We start from the raw sequence: 26,885 nt of genomic DNA on the forward strand, positions 1-26,885 counted from the left end.
AATAATCAGTGTGATGGAAAGAGGGAGATGTAAAAGAAGCTTGCTGATACTAGATTCTTGAAAGAAAGGAAGAAAATATTATTTCTAATGGAGATATCTAATTCCTCTTGAATCACATTACTAACTAGTTCGTTCTAGGAACAAGATGATTGATATAATCAATGTAAAGGAAACTTTGACTCTTAACTCTTACTAGTGTTCAGGGCACACATTTTGTTAACGCTACAATTAAAATGTTGTTGTAGAAATTCATGATTGAACATAGGAATACAATATCATATCACCCACAAGAAAATGGTGCAATTGAGGTGTTCATTTTTTTTTGCATAAATGATTCATAAAAATATGTGAAATCAACAAATGACTAGGACAACAAAGTACAAGTTTTCCTATAGGCATATAGAATTGCTTATAGGAAATCAACTCGACATACTCCATTCAAATTAGTATATGGCAAGGAATCTATAATTCTGCTTCACCTCTCAACAAATGTAGTGAGGGTGTCAACTATTTTAAAGTACGACATTGACAAAGGTGAAAAAAAACATCTCTACCAGCTGCACATATTTTAAGAAGAACAATTGTATGCACTCCATCACCAACAAGTGCAAAAAAACAAAAAAAAGCATGGAATGATCAAAATATCAAGATAAAGGAATTAAACATGAGAGACCTTGCATTATTATATGATAGTTAAGTAAAAGGGAAGCCTAAAAAGTTGGAAATTGGATGGCTAGGCCCCTTTATTGTCAAAGATATTCGACCTTTAGGAGCATTCCAATTAAGGACACTTCAAGGGAAGCTATTTGAATCTATCATTAATAGCACGTGCTTAAAAAAGTACAAAGCATGACAACATGAACACGTTGACCATTGGTGAAAACCTTGTTAAGGTGCTAGTGGGCATGGGTTAGGCTGAAAACCACTCTATGGCAGCCAAATGTCCTGACTTCTATATAATAATATAAAGCTATTTTATTTAAATTAAGATTGAGTTTTAGTAGTAAAGGATTTAGTTATTAAAATAAGTATAATAACAAATTATTTCAGCATATTAAATACCATCAAAAATATTATCACAAGTAAAACTGACCATCATGGAGCAAGTCAAGGATTTATGAAGTCCGCTAGAAAAGAATTTATAACACAATTCAAAGGAAAAATGAAAAGAACATCACCATGAAGGTGGAAAGGAGTCCCAATATTGACACTGTGAATATTAGCAAAAAGAAAATTTCTTCGACTCAACTTGATGACCCGACAAAAATTCACAAGCTGATTGTATAACTTGAGTTGATAAAATTGCTTGGTCTCATTATTGCCCTAAAGCTATTGAAAATTTGAAAATAAACATAAGTTTTGGTGCCAATGACTTGGTTATTTAAATAAATAATTTAACCGCCAAAAGTGCCATGATGAAATATCCATGCACTGTACACATGCTAAAATTAAACATTGGCACTTCATCAAAGTCAACAGGATGAACATAGATGGATCCATTGAATCAATTCAATGCCACACACTCGCCAAAATTCTTATTAAATATGCAAACTTTAGCATCTCCATCCAATTATTCACTTGAGAATTGAAAAACTAAACTCACAAAGCTACCTAAGTTATCAAAACTATTGAACCTTGCAGTTTTTTATTCCAACCTACTAAAATTCCTAAGTGGGAAATAATTGAAGAAGACTTTAAAATGTCATGATGAAGAGCACAAACTGAGAATAAGGAGGCTCTAGTAGAACTAAGAACCAAAGTGATATTTAACAAATCCACTGCTACAAAGCTTGATGTCTGCCTCAAAAAAATTAGATAAGCCAAAGTCGAAGATACCTCCTGGGACAAACATTGGAATATATTAAAAAAATTAGCCTTTGTCGATAAGAAGTGGATCATAGAGACGAATCGTCTATAAATTGTAGGGACTCGAGATTATTTGGGTCCTCCCTTGATTGCAATTTTTTAGAGAATGAAGGAGGAGGCTGCAAATTTTATCGTTAGTTGATTTCATGATGAAGTGCTCTCGATAGAAAGGCTTCTAGCCATTAATGCAACCACAATCCATAAAATTATTTATTTACCACACAAAGGTGAAAAAATTCTGAGAATGTTCGACTCCAATGCATGGTTGAGCGAGTTCACTAGAGGAACAACCACCAAAAACTCTAAAGGACTCATCATTGGACATGTCATAGATCCAAAAATTAAGTGGGATTGTATTATAGTTTTTCCATGCCTCACTCTATGGGTCAGGCACTGGATATCAAATTGAACAACTGGAAGTTATTGGGAAAATTGTTAGACCAGGAAGTAATTTGATTGGGTAGACCATGCTGCGAACATCTTGAAGACCAATTGTAAGGAATACCAAAATTATGGTGAGGCAATCCCATTCCCCTCCTTATTGATTTGGCTTAGTATGTCACTGGTCACTCTAGTTGGAAATACCTCATTGACAAAAGCGATTATACCCATAATGAAAATTTTTAAGTTTTTGCGAGTGACTAGTCACGTAGGAAAAAATTCCCTAACCCTAGAGAAAATGTTCCACAACTAGCTCATAAACCTTGAAAATGTCACTTATAGATGGAAAATTTCATGACAGGTATGTCGGGCTTTTCAATGTACATCACATATCCAACTTGGTCTGGATATGACTAGAGTCTGGTGCATCAACTTCGATGATGTTTATCCAAAGGATCTTTCCCACTAGATATCAACTCGAGTGATACTTGATGAACTTACTCAAAAAATTATCATGGTATTCCCAATACCAGAGGTAGTCCTCTAGACCCAAACTAGCGCAATCGTCCCACTAAATGATGGGGAAGAAGAAGAAGAAATTGAGGTAGAGCTATACATAGTACCATTCAAAATTAACTTGTCTACTACTATTCAACTGACTTCTAAGAAGATAAAAGCGTAGGTGACGGAACTTACAACTGACCAACCATAATCACTAGGGATACACTGGCAAGAGGTATTATAGGACATTACATTGAATGACCCCAAACTGCAAGAAAAGTTGGAAGCTAACTAAAATTTTTTTAGAGGAGAAAATAATAAAAGGTAAGTCAGCCTAATGACCTACTAGAGCCAAAGACTTTATTGGCTCATCTATTCGGCCGTAGATTTTGGAATCACTCAGGTAGGCTAGAGAAATATTCATATAAATAGTAAAGCAAAAGATGATGGTTGAACAAGAAAGAGAGAGACAACATGCCCAATAGGAGTAGGGAATGAGTCAACTAATGGAGCCCATAACAACAGTTCCAATAAATGCTACTATGGGGTAGTTAAGTTGAATAAAAAATCCAAGAATGAAGTAGTCATAGGTGTTATTCGATTTGATAACTAATTGTGTTGAACTGACTGTAGTAGAAGAAGAATCCACTCGACTGTAGAGCTGACCAAAAGAAACAAAGTTACAATCCCCAAGTATCTTTCCTTAACATATAGAGTCAAATAAATTGGGCATCAACATCAAGATAAAGGAGGAGCCTTATGACTCAAATGCACATAATGACCTACCCTAACAGGAACAAAAGAAACTAGTAAAGGGACAGTTGACTAGCATCCCACAACGATTGGAACACCCAGTCTAGCGAACTAGTGTCTCAAACCCTTATGCTCGAATCATCAAAGAGGCACCATGAAAAAACCCATAAATAAAAATCAAGGAATCCAAAGGTTCCTCAACTTGAATTGGCTATAATGGTACATGATAGAATATAAGTTTCAGATAACCATATATTTCATATGCTTTAGGAAGTTTCGAAAGAAGCAAACATTAAATGGAAGCAGTAAAGGAAGGTAGTAGTCAGAATAAAGTAAAATAAGGAAAAGGAAGAAGCAATATGGATTGAGTACATGAACTCAGCCATGGAGAGACTATAGTAGGCTTGTCCAATCCAACCAGAAAACGGACTGGATGCCATGAAACAAATAGCTCATCTAATTTTTTTATGACAATTTACAGATGAGAGAGTAGGTCATGCAACTCCAACAAGAGAGCCAAACAAAGAAGGTAAAATAATTATCTTTCATATTGGAGCAAAACTTTTCTACATTCAAAATATTAAAGAATAAATTGGAGGAGACAATGGATAGGGAAAATACTCTTAATGTTGTCCTTAGTAATTGACCGACCTATTAATTAAGTACCTAGAATAGACTAAGGATCTAACAAGTGCTTATTAAGGACTTGTCGAATAGATAACAATGCATGCTTGGACTTCAGGCAATATCATCCATTGAAAATCAAATAATTCAGGAGAAGAAGATGAAGAGAAAGCCGATTGAAGAAGAGCGACCATCAATAATGAACATGAAACTCATGCTTTTAAAATAATATTTTTTTATTTTCTTCTTTTGTTTGTTACATAGGATACATATTGAAATGTGTACAACAACAATTATGAAGGCCGAAACTAGTTACGTTTCCAACACCATGATTCATGAGAATATTGTTTTTAGGGTTTTTTGAAGCCAAGAACACAGGTAAAAATGAATGAAATGACATTAAAGTAGTGAGCTAAACACATTAACTATGCATAATAGACAATGTTCAAAACACATGAATTCAAGTGAGTATTCCACAAGATTTCTATGAGACAAGTTCATAGAGTAATAATTGAAACAATGTACACCAATTTTCAATACAATAGTACTATCTTATATGGTTGTAATCTCTATTAGATAGACTTAATGTCATAGAAAAATATATTCTAAGTCCAATATAAAATAAGCTCAATAAATCAACTTATTTGATTAGAATTAAATATTTCAAAATAAAACTAATTATATAAAATTTACTTCAAATTTAACTAAAAATATCTCTCACAAAATTTTATTTTATTTTTTAATTTATAAAATAAAATATTAAAATTTTATAAAGTTAAAAAATTGAAAAATAATAAAATGATTGATATAATAAATAGTTAATAATTTACCATTTTAATTTTTGTGAAGATAATTTCTAATTAAATTTAATGTTTAAAATTTTAAAAATTAGTTGAGAAATAATGGAGATAAAGTAAAGAAGTATTTGAAAAGTAACCAGAGTAAACATTTTACATTTTAGTTTTTTTCACTTTAATTGAGGAATAGATGAAATTAATAAACTAGTTAATCAAAGCAAGTAAAGTCAGAAATTCAGACAAAACACAAATCGTTGTGAAGGACAATGTTTGGAAAACCGCAAATCTCGGTGAAAGGACGATGAAAAATTTGTTCAGAAAATAGTCGAAGAACAACTTTGGACTTTAAACTTACATCAATGTTTTGTGTTTAACATTCTTAGCATCAAGGTTGTTTTTAAAGTTTTCTATAGATTTATATATTTATAATGGAACTAGTAATAAATTTATTTTTAAATTAAATTGGCCTTTTAAAATTTTATTTTATAATTTAATAAAATATTTATTGAGTATAATTTTATCATAAATTTATTTGGATGATAAAATTTTGATTTTGATTATATTTATTTTATCAAAGATATATTATAATTTAGTTATCAAATTAGTAGTGGAGACAATTATTAATGCTAGTAATTTTCTAATGAAGATATATTCATCACTATTATTCAAAAAAATCTACATCACATGAAATTACCATACATCTCTCGATTTGAGGGGGTTAACCTATTTTCTTGGGCGGAAAAAACAAACTCTTACCAAATAAAAGCTCATCCTTATTATCCAAAAAAGTCCACGCCACTTGGAATTACCCAACTAGTGAACTGTAAGTAGGCAGGTTTCACTCTTGCCATAAACCTAGGTATTTTAGGCCATTAACCTATTTCCTTAAATCCAAAAGAAACAAACTCTCAACCAAATAAAAACAATTTTAAAACATACTCCAAACTCAATTTTATAAGAATAAGGATACTAGGGGGAGAAATTACGGGTAGAGTCAAAAGTGGTCGGAATAAAAATTCAAAAAAACTTGGAGTAATAGTGTTTGAATCATGAATTACCTTGACAGTTAAAAGTGACCAGAATCCAAGCAAAAAAAATTTCAAAAAATCTTACAGTAGCAGTGTTTGAATCATATTTTTGATGGTGGAAATAGATTCAACACAATAAAAAACCTATAGAGCACCCAAAATCCTAAAATTTATTCCTGCCAGATTATATCAAAATTTTACTAGAATTTCCATGATTTTCAAGACAAAAAAGCAGTGTGTTTAGACTAAAACATTTCATAACAATTTAATTCAATTTTAAAATACCTAATAATAATAATAATAACTTAATCGAAATATTGTATGAGTGGACTTATGTGACCGTTAATTATACTCCTCCCGGTGGCGACTTATGTGACAAGAAGCAGAGCGGGACTGTAGAGACTTTGGATGTCTTGGGAAGCATCATCCATGGCTTTGTTGTGCCTTGCATCGCAGGGAGAAGCACAAGCTTTTCTAAGGAGATCGCTAATGCCGAAGTGTTTGAATGTTTATTGTGCCTAGATCTAATATTGTGTATCTTAGTTTGTGCACAAAGATTCTTTACAAATTTCTTATAAAAAATTCTTAAATATTCTTGAAATCTACCATTAACATAAATTTAACAATCCTTCATCCCTCCCACCTCTTCCTTTTCCCATGACTAACTCCTTACCTCTTCCTTTCCCAACGCCAACCTCCTCCAAACACCCACCACCACGCTCCTCCTCCTACCACCACCACCACTCGTTGCCTTCAGTGTCCTCCGGTCGTCCCTTGCGGTGCCATTGACCATAAAAATATACGTTGTGTGCCATTTACCCTTAAAAACCATAAAAATATTCGTGTGTTCCATTTACCTTTTAAATTAACAAAATTATCCATTGTGCATAGCAAAAATGTTATTTTAAGATGGTTTTAACAATTTTTATAATTTTTTAAAAATATGTATTTTTCCACTATAATTATACAATTAGTCGATATTTGTTTTTAGTGCGATTTTTTAGATTTTCTCATGCCGGAATCCAGCGGAAAAGGTTGAAGTGAAATCTTGATTTGTGTTATTTAAATTGGTTTTTTCACTACATATATGGATTCAACACCTTGAAAAACCCTTAGGTCACTTTGATTGTGCAAGGATTACCCATAAAGATTGTGGTTTCAATAAATTCCTGCCAGATTTTAGAGAAATTAGACCAAAAAAACCCACTGGAAAAGCTTCGAAAAAGTCTCACTAAAGACAACTAGGGAAATAATACTCATTTTGTTAGTCTATTTTCACTTTTCAATTTATTAAAATTGTGATTAAAATAATCATCATGATACACATTTTCTAATTTTCAATTTTTTAAAATCATGATTAAAATAATTATCACGATACACATTTTCTAAGAAAAATTATACTGACAATATGAATTGTATGTGTAAAAATATATACACTCAAATAAGACTCATTATGAGCCTTTTACTTATGTGGTTATGTTCATGGACGATAAGATGTAAAAGGAGGATGAATATATTTTAAAATTAAAATGTTAAAATTATAATTTATAATGAAGTAATATTAAATCGTCGATCAAAGATGGCCATGTTGACCATGGTTGTCCATGGTTTGACTTTGACCATGTTGGCCATGGATGACCATGTTGACCACAATTGACATTGATTAACCTTCACCACATTTATGGGTGACCATGTTGACCACACTGACCAAGGTTGACCATATAGATCATGGTTAACATGTTGACCATAGATGATTATGGTTGATCATGATGACCATATCAATATAATAATTGAATATCTACAATATATGTTAGACCATTGTTGACCATGGATGATAATGGATGGTCATGGTTGACAATGTGGACCATGATGACCATATTGACCATGGATGATAATGGATGGTCATGGTTGACAATGTGGACCATGATGACCATATTGACCATGGTTGAGCATATTGACCATGGATGACCATGTTCACTATAGTTGATTATGGTTGACTTTGACCATGTCTATGGTTAACTATGTTTAATCAGGTTGACCAATGATTATTTTGACCATGGATGACCATAGATGTTGCCTATGTCAACCATGGATGTTGACTATGTTAACCATGATTGACCTTGACCATGTTGACCATACTAGCAATGATTAAGTATGGTTAACCTACCATAATTAATTATGGTTAACCTTGACCATGTCTATGGTTTCTATGGTTGACCTTTACTAGGGATGACTATTGTTGACCATGATTAACCATGGATTAACCTTGGTTGACTATGTCAAGCTAACTATCATTGACCATGATTAACCATGGATTAACCTTGGTTGACTATGTCAAGCTAACTATCGTTGACCATGTCGATTATGTTTAAGCATGGATTAGGATGGCAATGCCATCTTGTGATGTATCATGGCTGATCTTTGTAAAATTGCTACAATATTGATGATTGTGTTGAAATATGATGTCCCTCAATAGTTATGTCACATATTATTTTCATCAATGGATATGTAGGCTTGTGATCCCCAATGAGTATGTCATAGTGTGACGTTAATCGGTGTTTTCATCATATTGTAATGCTCATTTTTGTTGAGACCTTATGTTGAATTTCTTTAATCCTCAATGGCTTTGTCACATTATGACATTCATCATCATTGTGTTATGTTGAATTGCTCCATGCTTATATCACATTGTTTTTAATTCATAAATGGTTACATCACACCATCTCTAGTTCCTCAATGGTTACATCACAATGTGACATTCATGAAGGGTTTTGTCACCTTCCAATGTTCCTTTGGGGTTATGTTTCAATGCAATGTTCTTAAATGGTCATAACACATTTGTGATATTCATTTTAATTTGATTTAGTTTTATTTTGCATTACTCAATGGTTCCATCACAATGTGATGTTCTTGAAAGGTTAGGCTAAATTAACATTCCTCAATGGTTATTTCATATACAAATGCTTAACATGGTGTCTTTAAATTGGCCATGGTTTACTAAAGACATAGTTGACAATGGTTTATTGTAGTGGATTTTCATCACATTGTGATATTTGGTCACAAGAGTCACATGTAATGTCAAGTTTTGTTCATCACATTGTGATGTCAAATTTTATTCATCACATTACAACATCAGGTTTTGTTTGTCATGTTACAATAATGGATTTTTATTCATCACATTGCAAAGTTAGTTTCTTATTCATCACATATGATGACAAGTTTGTTCATCAGACTGTGACATTAGGTGATGTTTAATCACAAGCATCATAGTGCAACATTTGTGTAAGTATATGGACATTATGATTTTATTCATCACAATATGACAACATGTTTTGTTTGTCACATTGTAACATTGGGTGATGTTTGGTCACAACCATCACTTTGCAAAATTTGTGTAGGATCTATTTTGAAATACCTACAGGCAATTCATCCATTGTTTCATTAAGAAATTTGATCCCACATTGTCAATTCCATCATTTCATAATAATACTCAATTTTTCATGTTTGCGTATGTGCAGGCTACCCACTATCCCAACTCTAAAAGGAGAAAAACTAGTAATATTGTGTTGGATTTGGTGTAGATTATCTCTTTCATTGTTAATTTTCAACAAAACTCTTTTGGAATTTTTTTTTCTTCAGCTATAGTTTTTTGCTAAATTTATTCAAAATTTCACAAAGAAGTGTTAAAAATTATAAGTTTGAATTGTGTAATTAGAAATATTCAAGTGCTCCAGGGATTAGTTAAGATGTTGGATTCATTTATGTAATTAAAAACACATTTTATACAATGAGAAATCAAAATTTCACCCACAATTGTATCACAAGATTCTTGCCAAAGAAAACCTCATATTATAGGGCCATGGTTATCAACACACAAGAATAAGATCTACTCTCAGGGAGCTCATTGAGAGAGATTCTAATAACAATATTAGTCCTTCTAATTTGATTGAAAATACAATTGTTACTTCCTCTTTAGAGATCATTGAAGAAGATTGATATTTGGAAGGTCTTATATAATGACCACCATGCAACAAAAAGTTTGCAAGATGACAATGAAGGCAAAGAATTCAAAATCATAACCCTCTCGAAATTTGAAGTTTTTATAGTTGAAAAAGCAATGTAATACCCCCCTCACATCATGATCATGAAAGAATTGTTTGCCATTATTTCTTTCAACATCTTTCACACCTTTGACAGTGAGAAAAATAACCCGAGAGCCACTAATGTTAATCCACCATAATTATATGAAGCTATGGATGTGCATGATGATGAAAATATGATGTTAGATCCATCTTGTCCCTATTTATAGATTTTGTATGAAATTCTCTTGAATTTTCAAGCCCCATCTCAAACAAACTATATTAACCATGTCGATCATCTTAAATATGTTGTCTATGGATGGCCATGTTGGCCATGGTTCAGCATGTTGACCATGGATAACCATGTTAATCATGGTTGACCATGTTCACCATGGTTGATTATGGTTGACTTTGACCATGTATATGGTTAGCCATGTTGACCATGGCCAATTATGGTTGACCATGGTTGATCATTTTGACCATGGTTGATCATTTTGACCATGGATGTTGTCTATGTTCACCATGGTTGACCTTGACCAAGTTAACCATAAATTACCATACTGACCATGGTTGACTATTGTTAACCTTGGTCATGGCTATTATGGTTAACCATGGTTGACCTTAACCATGATGTCTATGGTTAACTATGGTTGCTCATGACCATTACCACAGTTGACCATATCTTAACCTTGGTTGACTATGTCAAGCTAACTTTGGTTGACCATGTTGATTAATTTTAACCATGGATTATGATGGTAATGTCGCCTTGTGATGATAATCATTATTGACCTTTGTAAAACTACTACAATCTTGATGGTTGTGTCAAAATGTGATGTCCGTCAATAGTTATGTAGGCTTGTGATCCCCAATGATTATGTCATAGTGTGATGTTAATCAATGTTTATGTCATATTGCAATGCTCACCTTCGTTTTATTACATTGAATTTCTTTAATCCTTAATTATTTTGTCACATTGTGTCATTCATCATCATTATGTTATGTGAATTTCTCAATGGTTACATCACATTGCTTCAATTCATCAATGATAACATCATAGTGTTATATTCATGAAGGGTTATGTCACCTTCCAATGTTCCTTTGGTGTTATGTTTCAATGCAATTTTCTTAAATGGTCATAATGCATTGTGATATTCGTTTCATCTGATTTTCATTTGATTTCGGTTTTTTTTTTTTTTTTAATTACTTAATGGTTATGTCATAATGTGTTTTTCTTGAAAGGTTAGGTTAGATTATGACATTCCTCAATGGTTATTTCATGTAGAAATGTTTATCATGGTTGACTTATGTAAACCATGATGTCTTTAGTTGGCCATGGTTTAGTAAAGTTGTAGTTGAAAATGGTTGATTTAGTTGAGTTTCATCACTTTGGGATGCTCGAAAAGGGTTATGTTTGAAAGAACATTAGTTTTTGTTCATCACATTGTGATATCAATTTATGTTCATCACATTGTGACATTTCATGACATTCATCACATTGTGAATTTTGGTCACAAATATCACATGGGACATCAAGTTTTGTTCATCACATTGTCATGTCAACTTTTAGTCGTTACATTACAACATTAGGTTTTGCTTGTCACATTACAATGTTAGGGTCTTGTTCATCTCATTGCAATGTTAGGGTCTTAGTGATCACATATGATGACAAATTTTGTTCATTACATTGTGACATTAGGTGATGTTTGACACACTGTGATGTTTGATCACAAGAATCACATTGTAACATTTATATAAGGATATGGACATTAGTATTTTATTCTTCACACGTGATGATACAAATGGAAATTGGCATCCACTCATGGTATTCATTGACCCATGGTATTTATCCACTCATGGAATATACCCATGGTATTGTAAATGGCATCCACCCATGGTATTCATCCACCCAAGGTATTTATCCACCCATGGAATTTACCCATGGTATTATAATTGGCATCCACCCATGGTATTTACCCATGGTATTGTAATTGAGATCAACCCATGGTATTCAATTGCACATGGAATTTACCTGTGGTATTATAACTAGAAAAAGACTATAAGTAACAAGTTGCATTTTGTAAAAGGACATATTGTTCACCACAATGTAGCTTTTACAATAATTATCTATTTTAATAAAAAGTTTCTTGGTGGTTTTGTTTAATGTGTGTTCTCCTATTTTCTTCTGAAATTTCAATTTTTCAAATCTTGTGCCCCCACAAGACCCATTTCAATTTTTTAGATATTGGGGGTCTCCCCCCAAGATTTGGACCAGTGGTATGAGATTCAGGTTACGACTCCATGGGAATGAGGGTTTGATGCATATTTTAGTTTAAAATTTTTACAACAATCTTCAACAAACTTCATCCACGTACTACAACCTACACATAACACTTTCTTAGGAAAAGCGAGACATTTTTTTTTCATTTTTTTGCAGGAATTTTTTGAGTGGCGAGTTTGCAGATCAGATCTGAAATTTTGGTGCAAAATTTACAAAAAAAAAAAAAATTTGGATTCCTTGTGAAAAAATACCCAAATTCAAACAAAATAAAAACAACCGAATTAGAGTTCGGATGAGGGAGATATCACTTATTTGAAATCAATTGTGTTGTAGAAATTTTTTTGATGACAATTCGTGGACGACGGATCTCCTAAACCGCACAAAATCCTTGTCATCTAAGTCCATTTGCTAGGCTGCACATTGTTTGTATCACAGTAGGTCACAAGAATTACAGGGTATCTCTATCCTCGAATATTCGTTTGTCATGGTTATGGGTCATCCACAAACCCACATTGCATCGAACTCCATTTGCTAGGCCGCATACTCTCAATATCACAGTTAGTCACAAGCATTACCGGGTATCTCTATTATCGGATCTTCGTTCATCATGATTATGGGTTAACCACAAAAAATGATTCTCTTCAGTTGCTCTACATATTAAACAAAGGCTTCTTAGGAGGGCACTTCACGCAATGCGGACCATTGCTTCTTAAGGAGGGAAGAATGGTCCAAATGGAAATTGGCATCCACGCATGGTATTCATTGACCCATGGTATTTATCCACTCATGGAATATACCCATGGTATTGTAAGTGGAATCCACCCATGGTATTCATCCACCCAAGGTATTTATCCACCCATGGAATCTACCTATGGTATTGTAAGTGGAATCCACCCATGGTATTCATTTACCCATGCTATTGTAAGTGAGATCCACCCATAGTATTCAATCACCCATGGTATCTACCCACCCATGGAATTTACCTGTGGTATTATAACTAGAAAAAGGCTATAAGTAACAAGTCACATTTTGTAAAAGGACATATTGTCCACCACAATGTAGCTTTTACAATTATTCTCTATTTTAATAAAAAGTTTCTTGGTGGTTTTGTTTAATGTGTGTTCTATTTTCTTCTGGCATTTCAATTTTTCAGATCTTGGGGACCCCACCCCACAAGATCCCCATAAGATCCATTTCAATTTTTTAGATCTTGGAGGCCTCCCTCCAAGATCTGGATCACGTGAAAAAATGTTTTTTTTGTCACATTGCAACATTGGGTGACATTTTCTGACAAGCATCATAGTGCAAAATCTGTGTTAAGGATATGTTTGATTTTGTCAAATTGCAACATTCTGTTGCATGGAAACATTCATTTATAGCTTTGGCACATAGAAAAATTCCTTTAGGCTTATGTTGAAGTGAGATGTTCCTAAACAGTCACGATGCATTCTCGTATTCATCTTTGTTAGGATATAAGAAAATGGTATGTTCCTTGATATTTTTGTTTTATTGCACATACATGAAGGGTTCAGTTATGTTGCACAACCTATATCGACATAACCATAGGTGATGTGGGTAGACTATGGTTTCCTGTGATTGGCCATGCTTGACCATTAGTGTCCATCTCATTGTCGTGGATCAAGGTTGACTATGGTTATATTACATTATCACATTATGTTGGTTGACTTATGTCAAATAGCTATGTTTCAGGTTTTTGTTGAAAATGGAAACAAGAAAATCCTGGTTTAATTTTCCCTTGAATTAAATTAGGAGAAAATTGTAATTCCAAATCACAAGACAATAAGAATGAGTTAACCAAGTTAGTTTCACGTAGTTGGCGCAGTTAATTCGAGTAGAGGGCCTACCTTGAGTTATGTAGCGTGGTTCCTAAATTTTAGGAGCCTAGGTTGAGTTTAATTTGAGTTGTGATAGTTTAATTCAGTTAAACAAGTTCCAATTATTGGAGGAACTAGTAGGAGGTCTAGTAGTGGGTTGCAACTTCATTTGTTCAACCAATTAACTCATAAATGAACCATAATTAACTCATGCATGCATGAAATTCGAGTTACCCAGTTGAGATTGGAGTTCAAGGGCAGTGTACTATCAGTTGTATAATTTTCTGAGTTGTAGAGGTGGTGCATGCAGTCAGAAAAGGACCTATAGGGATTGCACAATCAGGATGGGGATTCCCCTAATTAATAGGGGGCTAATTCCTTGAGAAACAACGAAGGGAAATAGGAGCTTGGTAGGCAGCAAAATTGGCTAAGTATTGGCCATAGTCAGTTTGTGAGGTAGTGAGATAGATTATACTTGTGCATAGATTATTCAGGTTGAATAAGAATTTTATTTCTTCTCAATTTTCCGATCTAATGCAATATACAGATAGGAAGGGGTTTTGAGAAGCACACTTTCCCCTTAGATAAATCTCTGAGCATATGTGATTGAATCTTGTCTCATGTTTATGTTGTGATTTCTCGATCAATTAATTGTTTCCGCTAATGAGTAGAGTAGATTCAAGTCTTTTGTTTTAGCAAATTACATAAGAAGTTTGAATCTATAAGGAATTTCTACAATTTTGTCGTACTCTGACACTCTAAAAGGGTTTGGTTCATTTGAGACATTCTATTGATTATGTTGCATGGCAAAGTTAATCTTTTTTACTAATGTCAAATTGTACATATATCAAAGATTATGTTGCATTTTGATGGTTATCAAACCTTATATTATTTTATGGTCTTTCTTAAAAGTTTTATTAATCTTGTAAAGAAGTCAATGTTGTCTTTGAGATAAATATTATAAAACATTGTTACAATTTTGTTGAAATGTGTCCCTTTGGAAGGTAATAATTTCGAGGTTATGTTGGAATCAAATCTAATTTTATGTGAAAGAGGTATATCTCATATTCATCATGGAGTAAAACACCCTTGTAATAACTTTTTATATAAATAGGTGAAATTACATTATCCCACATGTATTATTGGGATGTAATTCCTTAATATCTTGTGATATATAATAGAGGTTAGGGAATCCTATGAAAAGAAAAGAAAAATATCAGTCATATCATTGTAAAGTAGTGAAATATTTGTGGAGGTGCTCTTTGTAAGACTGAGGATTTATGAAGATAATTAAGGCACTATTATCTTCTCGTGGATGTTTCCCAAATTGGGGTTTTATCATGTAAATCTAGTGTGCCATTTTGCTTTGTCTAATTTTTTCTGTTGATTAAATGTTGTTATGATGGATATGGGTTTAGATTAGTAAAGTTCCATTTCATTTATATTGTTATCTGTTTCTGCATATATTCAATATTTTAACATGGTATGAAAGTGGGTTAATATTTTCTACTTTCTTTGGTAAAATATTTTGTAACAACAATTTATTCTATTTCAACACTTATCATGTTCTAGATTTGATATAAGATCTAGTAGCCACTAAGTCTTCTCTTTAGACTTGGGCATTTTTACTACAAGATTAAATTTGTTTCTAAATTTAGAGTTCACCATTTGATCCAGAAGAATGAAATCAACTAGAATTGATTATTAGTTCATTAAATATGGCCTTGATTTGCCTATTTTAAAATTAATTTTCTTAACCTTAATTTGGTTAATTAATTTGTTTTAAACCTAAAATTTTTTAGTCACAATTTTAGAGTATGTATTTACTCAGACCAATTTTTTATTGGGCTAGTTTTCTTTAAGGACCTATTTCTTTTTAAGCTAATATCTTTTGGTAAATGTGGGCCCTTGCCTCCTCTATTGGCGCACAAAACTGGCATGTACAAAATTCATACAACTAAGTTTGCTTTACTATGGAAAAGTTGCTGCTAACTCTTATTTGGGGGGTAATTTTACCTCTGTAAGTCGTTTTTTTCATAGGTTGCAGTTGTTGGGAGGTGCTTTCATGTATATGGTTGCATTTTACCCCTCAAACATGTGTTCTATTTTCTACTAAAGCATTGTATGGTTATTCCCACTTTTTACCATTGAAAATCCATGGCATCATGTTGTCATAATAGTGACAAAATTAAAACTCTAATTTTATTTGCATCAAATTTGATATCTATCTATCTATATATATATAAACATGGTTATACGTTGGGATGATATTCAACTTGCAAATGGGATTTCAAACTTCAACAAAATCTTTTCTATGCGATAAGCATCACCATAGGGCTTGTTATACTTTGTAGGAAAGTAGTATAAAGGAACCCATCATGGCATTTTTATCTATTTAGGAAGCCATATTTTATAACATATTTTAGTTACAACCAATTGTATTTACACAAAAACTAAAAGAGTGTACAAATGTTTAAATATATTTGTCTATATTAATTACTATGGTATATATTGATCTTACCTTTTAATATGGTATATATTATTTTACATCGTTTTTCGGTATATACATTGGAAACATGTTGGTTTTCTTTTAGATGCTAACGGTGGAATTTGGTAGTTAGACAAGGTTCTCTTTTTGCAAGTACTTGCTGCATAGTATGAGAATTTTTAGAGTGAATTTGAGATGAATTATATTTTATTAGTCATTTACTTTGTCACAATAGTTTCAAAATTGTACACAACAATTTGTCTATTTGAATTTGAATTTTGTGATTTATACCTATGCATAACTTTGCACATTTCTTTGTGATTATCGCACTGGCAATTTTTTTGCAGGCATTAGGCTCCTCTTTATTTTTAAATTATTGGTTTCTTAGTTTACTCATGACTTCAAAGGTTGTTTCAGTTACTGAATTGATTGGCACTAATTATCTTCCACGGAAGAGAAAGATGATAGATATTCTCAGGAGTGAGAACCTCTGGTGCATAGCCAATGATACTGGAAAAAAAAAAAATAATGCTAAAGATTTAACTATATCGGAAAGAACATTGCAAACATGAAAAGAAGTCTCATTGGGAAAGTTATCTAAGACAATTTACATGTATATATATGACCTAAAGGTAATGTGATTGAGTTGTGGAAAACTTTAGCCTCTTTGTGTGACATGTCTGATGATGTTACTACATATTCCCCAAATATGAATTTCAATCTTCTTCATCAAGAAGTCCTTACCTTGCAGTATATTATTTCTTAGTTGCAGGCTGAACTAGTAGTATTGATAAATCACTATCAAACTTTAAAGGAAGATCACGACTCCTTGTTGCTACAACTCACTAAAAATGATGAAACTATTCAAAACCTAAAAGACTGCAAACATTACATTTAGATGGAATTCGGTCATATGCAAAATGTTGAGACAAAGACTAATGATGTTGAGCAACTAGACTGGTCTGCTGATGATATTGCTTGTATTCTAATTGATTATAAGAGAATTGATTTTGATGTTTTCATTTCATCACATGGTTTTTTTTGGTCGCTACTCATGATGTTTCTCCCAACTTTGAAAAGCACACTACAAGTATTTGGTCCCAACTATTGAACAAGGTGGGCTATATTGGAGGTGGGCTTGGGAAGAATGGACATGGCATTACTAATACTATTACCCTTGAGATACATACATCTAGAGTAGGTCCTAGATATAATACTACTACTCTTAGCTCAATGCCTACATCCAATTATGATGAATCATGATAGGTGTTATTTGTTATAGAAGGAGTTCAAACTAGGTTGTTGGAAGAGCTGCTCTCTATTGACTGGATTGAGTAGGCCAATGAGATGATTGACAATATCATTGCAGACTCCCTCAATAGTATTGTTGATGTACATGGTTATTCTACTCCTATTAGTGAATAAGAACTTGAGCTTGCATCTATGCCATATCATCTTCCTCATAAGAATCAAATGAATTTCCAATGAATTGCAACTCTTGGACTCTTGGAAACACAATATTTGTGCTTTTAGATCTTTTCAACGAAGATGTGAAAGGAAGAACAATGGACTAGTGTTGACTATCATGATAGAGTGTGGTTGGAATGATGAATGTTCAAGGAATTCATTTTATAGATGCTTGAAGACTTCATAATAATGCACATGGATATTCCAATATAGTAGTACTATCTTACATGGTTGTAATTTCTATTGAATGGACTTAATGTCATGGAAGGATATATTTTAAGCCCAATGAATAGAATAAACCCAACAATTTAGCTTATCTAGTTAGAATTAAACATTTCAAAGTAGAATTAATTGTGAAAATTTTACTTCAAATTTAAATAAAAGTAATGTTTAACCTATATTGCATAAGTTTCTAGTACGCGAGTACTTCTGATACACGTGAATGAGTATCCGACACGGCTAGAAATTTTGCCTGAATTGACAAGAAACGTCAAGTTGGGAGTGGCAATAATATATATATATATATATATATATATTAAAAATAAAAATAAAATTATTTATTTATTTCCATTCAAAACTTGCCAAGTAAATTCCATCTTGCAAAGAAATATGTAAAAGATTGAACTTTGAAACACGGCAAAAAAATATCAAAATATTAATCTATCAACAATTTGCTAATCAAATTCCTTCCGAACAAAGAAACATGCATAACTCCCAAACTAGAAAAAAGGTTGTTATTACTCGATTATTAGGTGTTTTAATACAATGTTATATGTTAAGTCACTAGTTCAATTCCTCACCTTTGATAGAGATAAGAAAAATAAAATATATATTAATAATAATTAAAAATAAATAAAACAATAGAGTTTAAAACCAATATTATTTTAAAGAGAGTTTGTATAATAAAATTATAAATTTCCAAGTTAATATATAATTTATACTTAAATAAATATGAAAATTAAATTAAAAAATGTTTTTTTTTTAATAATATTTATATTTCATAATTTCAACTATTTTTTTTAGTATTATATCTTTTGTCCATTCAGCCTCTGCGATAATGATCGTTTTTCGAGTGGCCAACAATATGTCTAAATGTGTTTATATCCATCCACCATCCGCATATATGAGGAGAATGAATAGCTTTCCAATAAGAAAGATCACGATTGGCCAGGCGCTTCATCTTCATTTAGATAGAATGACATTCCATAAATGGGTTCTTTCTCTTAGTTCCAGACTCATATCGAGATCTAAACCAACAACATACCCATCCCTTTGCACAATTCCATGAGTTGCAGCGTCAAATACACCTTCCTTCACCACCGGCCATGAATAAGGTTGACTTCGTCGTGGGATCGCACCCTATCCAAATCTCGTCAACTTCCCCCTTTCCCACCAAATTGCCCTCTGCACATCCCAAAGGAAAAGAGGCCCTCACGACTCCGACCCCTTATAATTCTCCTTTAGATTCGCCGGTCAACAGACATGATAGTGACATCGATCTCCTCCTTCAGCGCCATCCATCCATTCTTGAGCCCCTGACGATCCATAAGCCTTCTTTCCCCTCCATCAGCCCTAACTCCGCCAAAAATATTACTGTAAGAAAAAAGCAAAAAGGGGGTAGCCGCCACTTCCGAGGTCGGACGATTGCCTCTGATCTGGAGATCACAAACCTGCCTTTGGTTGATGTCCCGATTCACGAACTTCCCTCCCCACAGCCTCTTAGAGCATGCTTGGCTGGTCAACCCTCTAAATGACCTTCTTAATCTCTTACAACATCAGGGGTCTTGGTGCCGCCCCCAAATTTCTGGCGCTGAAGGAGACCCTCGTCTCCGCTCACTCTCTCATTATTTTCATTCAAGAAACAATGCATTCCAGCTCTGTCTCCCTGGCTTTTTTCAGGAAAATGTTTCCCTCATGGCACATGGCGGCCACAGATGCAGTGGGCTTATCTGGTGGATTGGTGACTCTGTGGGATCCGCTAAGGGTCAAAGCAAAAGCTTACAAGTGCTGTGCCGACATCCTCATCTCGGCATCCATTCGAGGACGACCTCACATCCTTAATCTCCTCAATACATATGCGCCCTACCAGAACAGAGCTCTCTTCTGGAATACTTTATTTGATTCCGAAATTCTTGATATTCAATCTCTTTTAATTGCAGGCGATCTAAACCTCACTCTCAACTCAAATGAATGCTGGGGCCGCTGTAGGAAAAAGGACAGTATGGCCGACAAAATGAGACAGGAACTCCTACAAAGGGACCTGGTTGATATCATTCCTGAAAATCTCGCCCCTACATGGGACAATGGCAGGCTTGGCTCAGCTTTTATCGCCAAAAGGATCGATAGATTCATTCTAAATTCCAGCATCATTGAACAATGGGGAATGCCGACAGCGAAGACTGGATGTGTTTCCACATCAGACCATAGGCCCATCTTTTTGGAATGGAAGTTTATGGAGCGCACGAAGGGCTATGCTTTTAAGTTTAATAGAGTTCATCTGCTGGACGACTCTTTCAACGAGTTTATAAAAAACTTCTGGGCGAATCTTCTACAATCCGATGAGGCTATATGGCTCACCTTTCGGGAAAAAATACAGTCTCTGAGAACTGCTACAAAAGACTGGCAGATAAAAAAGATGAAGCAAGATAAACAGGACCTACACCTCATAAACAAGGAAATAGGTATCCTTTCCTCCTCTGTCCAATTCAGCGGTCTTTCTATGGAAAAAAAAACTCTCCTCTGGTCTCTGGAAAAAAAGAAGCAAGACCTGCTGCAAAAAGAGGAAGCCTCTTGGCGGCTCAAAAGCAGAGCCACTTGGTTGAAGGAGGGTGACCGGAATACGAGGTTTTTTCACAATTTTGCAAATGGCCGCAGAGCAAAGAACTCAATATGGAAGATTGAGGACGACAATGGAGGTTTTTTCTTCTCTCAGCAAGACATTTCGGCTGAGGCCACTAGGTTCTTCAAAGATCAATACAAACGACAGGGAAGCGATGCTTCTGACATGATGTGGGCAGTCAACCTCTTACCAGTCATGTTTGATGATAGCAAAAATGAGGAGTTTTTCAGACCTGTATCGGAAGGTGAGCTTCTGGATACCATAAAGAGCTTTAAAAAAGATAAAAGCCCAGGGCCTGATGGCTGGCCCATAGAATTTTTTTCTCATTTCTATGATCTCTTCAAAAAAGACTTGCTGGGTATGGTAGATGCCTCCCGCATCTCGGGTCATATTAATGGAGCTCTATCCGCCACTTTCATTGCCCTTATCCCCAAGAAAGCAAAATCGACTTCTTTTGGGGATTACAGGCCGATTGCCTTATGCAATACCCTCTACAAGATAACCTCCAAGATCATCGCTGAGCGTATGAAGAAAGTTCTCAATTCCTTCATCACCAAGGAGCAACATGCTTTCCTCAAGGGCAGACTTATCCTGGATGCTGTAGCCATGGCTCAAGAATGTCTTTTCTCCATCTGCTCCAAAAACATGGACGCTGCTGCCCTCAAGATTGATTTAAAAAAGGCCTTTAATTCTAATTCAACAATACTGCAAAAAAAAGTTAACTCATTATCGTCATTGAAGAAAATCCACGTCGCTTTAAAATTATGAACTGTTAATTGTACTCCGGGTAACGGGAGGCTCCATTTTTGAAATATTTACAGGCAGTCCATCAATTGTTTAACGACAATTCCACCATTTCACACCAATCCTCAATGGTGCAAGCCTGCTCACTCTACCAACTGTGAAAGGAGAAAGACCAGTAATATGGTGTTGAATTTGGTGCAGGTTATCTCCATCGCATTTAATTTAAATAATTTTTAATTAATTAATTAATAATTTTTTGGTTAATTTTGTCAATTTAAAAAAAATAAATAAATTAGAATTACAAATTTGGATTACGTAATTTATATGTCAGTTTAGATCTATTTTAATTTTAGATCTACCGAAAAGTGAGAAAGATCAAATCTCTTTTCACTTTAAAAAAATTATATCTCAAGAAATTTGATCTCTCCCCACTTGGTAGATCCTAAATTAAAATGGATCTAAGATGATTTTAAAAATAATATAATTTATAATTTTTATTAGTGTTTCAAAAATATTTAAGTATTGATATTTTGTTTGTTAAATAATATTTTTATAAATTATAATATATTAATAGCAATTTATGTTGAAAATTTTGAAAAGAAATTATAATAAATATTTTTTTTTTTATTTTTAATAAAAATTAATTACTATTTTAAACTTAATTCCATTAATTTTTGCAAATTAAAGGCATGATTTAAAAAAAATTGTATTAGTTTTTGAATAAAATTGACAAACAAAACTCTAAAAGAACCATTTCATTTATTAATTAGATTACCCGAACTTAATTCACAATCTTATAAAAATATGTGATAACCTTTAATTATTAATCCATTTATAAATTTTTTTTAGTCATACATCTAGTCATGCCCAGGTTTGGACCACATAACCCGACCTAAATGTTAGACCACATCCACGAGATTTAATAAATTATAAATTATTTATAATTATAGTGTTTAATTCTCCTATTATTTATTTAAAATTTTTGAATTTCACTTGTAAATTGAGATATACATTTTCATATATATTATTTATTATAATTATTGTTAAAGTATTTAATTATTTGTCATATATAAATATTTACATTTATTAAATTATATATATATATATATATATATAAATGAACCATGGACATAATTTGTATAATAAATTTATTACTATATCGAATTTTGATGATGAAATTTAACTACCTATATTAATATTAGCTATTTTTTATTAATCTTAATTGATTTTTTTTAAATATCTATTAAAATAAATATTATATATAAATATCATTTAAGTAACTAATTTTTTTTGGCTACAATCCACTGAAAAAAAAATATTGAAAAAAATCACTTAGTTTATAAACTAAACTAAATCTATATTAATTAAAACATAGGAAAACTACCTATAGTATTTTTTAAATTTATTTATGCAACAACTGAAAATCATTTTTTTTTTTTTTTTCAGTAACGATGAAACCCGGACTTATGGAAGCTTTACATAGAACTCTTTTCAGGATTTTTCAACATAGTCATGTCATGCGACTGAACCGGTTGGAGAAGTTATCATTAAACCCAACCCCGGCTTATGGAAGACTTACATAGAACTCTTTTCAGGATTTTTCAACATAGTCATGTCATGCAACTGATACCGGGTGGAGAAGTTATCATTAGACCCTCCCAACTATCTGAAATATATATCATTCACTAGCAAAAAAATTCCAAAAAATTCCAAAAAATTATCCACAATTTAAAAAAAAAAAATCAAAACCTTACCCACAATTATATCACTACTTCAGAGAATTAAAAAAACCTAAACCTGAACAACACTCAGAAGCGACCATAATTCTAATGCTCACAAGCAATCAGGTCCAGGCCCGGAAGAAGATTTAATCGACAGACTGTAATAATAATATTAACGCTTCTGCTCCTAATTCTATCGATATTTCAATGGCTACTTCCTCTTCTGAGATCATTGAAGAATATTGATATCTGGAAGGTCTTATAGAACGATCACCAAACAGCAAAAGGCTCGCAACAGTGTGATGACGATGGGAGACAATTCAAAATCAAAATCAAAACCCTGTTCGAGATTTGGAGTTTGTGTAGCTGGAAATACACTGCAAGACCTCTTAGGGTCAGAGAACTCTTCCCCATGATTTCTATCAATCAACATCTTAAGCGACTTTGATAACCAGAACAAGAAGCCGAGAATTATTAATATTAATCCACCATAATTATCCATAAAGTATGGTGGTGATTTACCTTTTAAATCCATAAATATCCGTTATTCCCCATTTACCTTAAAAATGGCTTTTTAAGATGGTTGTTATTTATCAATTGATTTTATTAATTTTGAAAGGTGGTAAATAAGTATAAAATAAGACTTATCTTGTTAAGCCGTTCTTGTTCTTGTTTGTTTTCTAAACTGTGTGTTATGATTAAAACAACTATGATTAAAATGACTAATGAGTTTTTCTTAAAAAAAAAATAGATCGAGGATAACATGGATTTTAACTATAAAAATCTATACATTTAAATAATACTTATTATCAACTACTTCTATATATATGTGGCTATGTTAATTGATTATAAGATGTTAAAAGAGGATGAATAAATTTTTAAATTAAAATATCAATATAATTAATAATGAAATATATATGAAATGGTTGATCAAAGATGACCATGTTGACCATGACAATCATTAATTATCATTGACCTTAATCATGTTTGACTATGGTTGCCCATGGTTTGAAATTGACCATGATAACCATGCATGGTCATGTTGACCATGAATGACATTGATTAACCTTCACCACATTTTTGGTTGACCATGTTCACCATACTAACCAAGGTTGACCATGTTGACCATAAATGTCCATTGTTAATCATGGTGATCGAATCAACATCATTGATAATTAAATATCTATGATCTAGTTAACCATGGATTACCATGTTAGACCATGGTTGACCATAGTTGATGATGTGGATCATGAAGACCATATTAACCATGTTGACCATGGTCAATTATGGTTGACCATTGTTGATCATTTTGACCATGGATGTAGCCTAAGTCAACCATGGATGTTGACTATGTTGACCATGGTTGACCTTGACAACATTGACCATAAATGATCATAATAACCATGGTTGACTATGGTTAACCTTGGCCATGGTTATTATGGTTAGCCATGGTTGACCTTAACCATGTCTATGGTTTACTATGGTTAACCATGACTATGACCGTGGTTGACCATGATTGACCATGGCTCAACCTGTGTTGACTATGTCAAGCTAACTATGGTTGACTATGTCAAGCTCACTATGGTTGACCATGTTGATTGTGTTTAGCCATGAACTATAATGGTAATGTTACCTTGTGATGTTAATCATGGTTTACCTTTGTAAAATTACTATAATCTCGGTGTTTATGCCGAAATGTGATGTCCCTTGATAGTGACTTTTGTCAATGGTTATGTAGGGTTGTGATCCCCATTAATTACATCATAGTGTGATGTTAATCGATGTTTACATCATATTGTAATACTCGTCTTTGTTGTATTATGTTGAATTTCTTTAATCCTCAATGGTGTTGTTACATTGTGGCATTCATTGTCATTTTGTTATGTCAAATTGCTCAATGATTACATCCCATTGTTTTCAATTCATCAATAGTTACATCACATCGTCTCCAGTTCCTCAATTGTTACATCACATTGTGATATTCATAAAGGGTTTTCTCACCTTTCAATGTTCCTTTAGGGTTATGTTTCAATGCGATGTTCTTAAATGGTCATAATGCATTATGATATTCATTTTACTTTATTTTACTTTGATCTAGTTTTATTTTGCATTACTTAATGGTTATCCCACAATGTGATGTTCTTGAAATGTTAGGTTAGATTTTGACATTCCTCAATGGTTATTTCATATAGAAATATTTATCATGCTTGGCATATGTAAACCATAGTGTCTTTCTTTGGCCATGGTTTAGTAAATACATGGTTGACATATGTAAACCATAGTGTCCTTATTTGGCCATGGTTTAGTAAATACATGGTTGCCAATGGTTGATTATAGTTGATTTTCATCACATCAGGATGTTGAAGAAGGGTTATGTTTGAAAGTGACATTAATTTATATTCATCACATTGCAATATCAATTCATGTTCAACACATTGCAATATTTGATGACATTCATCATGTCTTGATGTTTGGTCACAAGTGTTACATGTAATATCAAATTTTATTCATCACATTGTGATGCCAAGATTTATTTTTCACATTACAACATTGATTTTTGTTTGTCACATTACAACATTTGATTTTTCTTCATCACGTTGCAAATTTAGGGTCTTATTTAACACATATGATGACAAGTTTTGTTCATCACACTATGACAACATGTGACATTTGATACACCGTGATATTTGATTATAAGCATCCTAGTGCAACATTTATGTAAGGATATGGACATTATGATGTTATTCATCACGTTGTGAAAACATATTTTGTTTGTCACATTGCAACAATGGGTGGCATTTGGTCACAAGCACCTTATTGCAAAATTTGTGCAAGGATATGTTGGATTTTTTCACATTGTGACATTATGTCAAATGGAAACATTCATTTTGTTAAAGGTTATGTTGAAGTGAGATGTTCATGAACATTCATGATGCATTCTCATATTCATCTTGGTCAGTTTATAAGGGAATGGTATGTTCCTCAATAGTTATGTTGCAATGCAACATACATGAAGGGTTACATTATGTTGGATGGCCTATATCAGCATAACTATGGGTGATAGGGGTAGACTATGTTTTCTTATGATTGATTATGCTTGACCATTAGTGCCTGTCAGATCTCCACATCAAAATAACCATAACAAAACAAAAATAAAAATCCATGCATATCAATGGCCGAGGATAAATTAGAAAAGCTTTCATTCACTTGTTTTTAATTGAAGGTTCCATATGCAAATTCTTATGCCTAACTGGTGAGGGTTTTGAATTATGAATTAAACTTGTTTATATTAACTCGGGTCAACCCTTTCATTACTTTTAAGGTCCCCACACACTTACACCCTCACCCCCCTCATTATACCTAACCCTTATATATTGGTTTATCATTGATATCAATTCAAGGGTTTTCTTAACGTTGGTTACCAAAACCATTTATTGTTTAATGAATGGGAAGTGATAACTTGGTTATAGTTGGAAGCATACTT

This window comes from Pinus tabuliformis, chromosome 7, assembly GCF_031772625.1.
Source record: "Pinus tabuliformis cultivar Carrire ecotype Pingquan chromosome 7, CPIR1, whole genome shotgun sequence".
Lineage (NCBI taxonomy): Eukaryota > Viridiplantae > Streptophyta > Pinopsida > Pinales > Pinaceae > Pinus > Pinus tabuliformis.